This window comes from Hevea brasiliensis, chromosome 1 (assembly GCF_030052815.1).
Source record: "Hevea brasiliensis isolate MT/VB/25A 57/8 chromosome 1, ASM3005281v1, whole genome shotgun sequence".
Classification (NCBI taxonomy): Eukaryota; Viridiplantae; Streptophyta; class Magnoliopsida; order Malpighiales; family Euphorbiaceae; genus Hevea; species Hevea brasiliensis.
Window position 1 is genome coordinate 32,658,418 of NC_079493.1, and position 3,083 is coordinate 32,661,500.

Consider the following 3,083-nt stretch of genomic DNA (forward strand, 5'->3'; position numbering starts at 1 on the left):
TAATCTTCTTTCCTTTGAATTTGTGTAAGCCTTTTAACAATCTAATATAACATTTATTTTATTTATATAGCACTAATCTTTTCTTACTATCGTTCTGTCTAATATTTCGATTCATGTTCCCTTCTTGAATGACCATTGTGGTCATATTAAAATTATTTATCTAATTATTGGTCCTCTGACCATTCTAGTCAACAATCTTACTCATATTTGTAACATTTCTTTGTTATATCTGAACCAACTGTTCAAATTTTTACTTATACAACTCTTTTTATCTATTAATATTGTATAACCTACTTCCTTTTGTACTAAACTATAACCTTTCGACATTCTAACTTTTGAGTTTTAAATCACTAAGTAGGATTTCCAAACTCATTTCCAATAATAAAATTCTGTCCTGGCATAACTATACCAAGACAAATGCCGTTGGCAACTATTCTCATCTTGGTGTACTATCGAGTAGTGCATAGCTCTACACAATAATCTCAAGTCAGTACTGTAATCTGCAGCTTACAGTACAAACATTAAGAATATTGCCTATTTACTACGATACATTCCAATAGATCAAACTTTCCTATATTTTATCCTTCTCGAATTCACTAATATCCGAAACTTATTCTGATTACAATATCCATTGACAATTACTAACTGTAACATCTTTGCCCTCATCTAGAGCAATTCCATTATTGTAACTTACTTTTAGGTAATTGAATTTTTTTTATTTAAAATTAATGTCAATCATACTTATTATCATAGTTTTGATCCTAAAGGACTAGTCACTAACATATCAAAATTTATTTATTTATTTATTTATACGAGGGATAGCAGGAAGGCAAACAATGCTGGCACTAACGTAAAAGTATGTAGACCCCGAGTCAAACAATACATACATATATATATATATATATATATATATATATATATATATATATATATATATATATATATATATATATATATATATATATCTTAGTTAAAACTTTGAGAAAGTACTAGCAACAATGTCAGAAGTTTCAGCCTCTTCCCTCTGCCATATAGTGTATACTCTAGCTGAAGCATCACCTTGTTCTGGATGATTCACAGTACTCTGACTTCCAGGTGTACTACCCCTACCTCTACCTCTGCCTCTACTAACTGATGGTGAACTCTTTGGGGTAGAAACTTGGGCTAATCTCTCTGGTGTAGTAAATGATCTAGAACGGCGTGGATTTATACAATCCCTAGCAAAATGACCAGTCTCTCCACAATTAAAACATGCTTCTATGGCACTATAACATAACCCACTATGTGGTTTACCACAAGTTTCACAAAGTCGATCTGACAGCGCATTTTTGGGTTTTTGCTGAGTTTGCTGATCCGATCGGGGTGGATTCTATCCAGAAGATCTATCTCTACCTGATTCACATAAGCTAGATCCTCCAAAGTGCTTTCTTTTTCCTGACCCACTATCAGGAACTTGATCAGTAGTCTTTCTAATTTTCTCTTTTTCTTCTGTACCTTTTTTAACTGTTTCTTCATTATCAATTCTTTCCAGTTCCAGGGCTTGCGATATTAGCTCTGAGAAATTCTGGTGTCAGAACCCCACAACTTGCATTCTTAAACTAGGCCTTAACCTGGCCTCAAAATGTTTACATCTATCTCTAGGGGTGATAAGCAGGCTTCCTGCATAATGACTCAATCGAGAGAAGTTTCTCTCATATTTTGCCACTATTCTGTTCCTTTGCTTGAGGCTTAAGAACTCCTGTAGCTTTTGGTCCACATAGGCATCTGCGACATATTTTTGTCTGAACTCTCTAAGAAAGTCATCCCATGTCAACACTGGGGGTTCCACCAAACTGTGGAGAATAGTTTTCCACCAGTCATGTGCATCCCCCTGTAGAAGTGAGACTGAGTATTCAAACTTCAGCTCATCGGTGCAATGCAGCTTCCTAAAAACTCTTTCCATCCTTTCCAACCATTGTTCTGCCTCTAGCGGATCCACTGTCTCCTTAAACTCCGTAGCCCCATACTTAATCAGCTTATCGTACTGCCTAGCTGAAGGCTGTGGTTGTACTACTGGTGTCTGCAGTGGGGCTTGAGTAGGCATGTTACCAGCCATCTGTTGGAACATCGCACCCATCTGTCGAGCAAATTGAGTAGGGAACTGTGGTATTGAGGGGGCTGGTGCAGCTGATCCAATCACATTTTGAAGGGCTGGGGCTTCCCCTTGTACCTCAGCCTCTATTGATTGATCGACTAAATGGTCCCCTTCTTCCATAGTCAATTAGAGGATATTATACCTCCTGAACAAATAACATAAGGAGATTTCCTCCTGTTAGTGCATATTTATAATGTAATGTACTGTATGTATCAAACAATGACATTGAGCAGTTATACTATGAAGAAAGAATATTCAAATTACAGGTCAAAACAGAATTTAAAAACTAGCTCTGATACTACTAAAACATGTCACACATTACCCCTCCGTAAGGCATAACATAATCCCGTAGTATATCTAATAAATTACCAAACTTCGCCTACTAATAACTCATTAGATACACTACAAGGGATTTTAAACATTTTCTTATTTCTTTTTATGGTGGTGAGCACTTTTGACAGGTGTAAAATTCTTTTTTTTATCTGAAGTGAACCAATTAACAAATCTGAAGTATCAATAATTTTTGTAAAAATTTCGGCAGAGTGCCGTCTGTATTTTGAATAAAACAGTTCTTCAAAAACCTATAAAAAGCACTTCCAATATATTTGTTCAATCCCAAACTCCAGTATGGCTCAACACAAATCAATTTCCTCAACATTTGTCAAACTCAGTTAAATATAAATTTTTAGTAGTTCCAAAAGCTGAGATAAGAAAAATATATTATAACATTTTTACAGGTCAAAATAATTTATAACTTTAGTTTACAACTGCTCAAGACCAAGTACAATATATACATACAGTTCACATACATTACAATAATATTTACAAGGAAGTGTTATACTCAATATATCCAGCAAAATCCCAAAAGTGTGGCACAAGCAGCCTACTCTGCTGCTTTGCGTGTCTGTCTACTTGCGACAGCAATGAAAAAGCTATCGCTGAGTAAAAT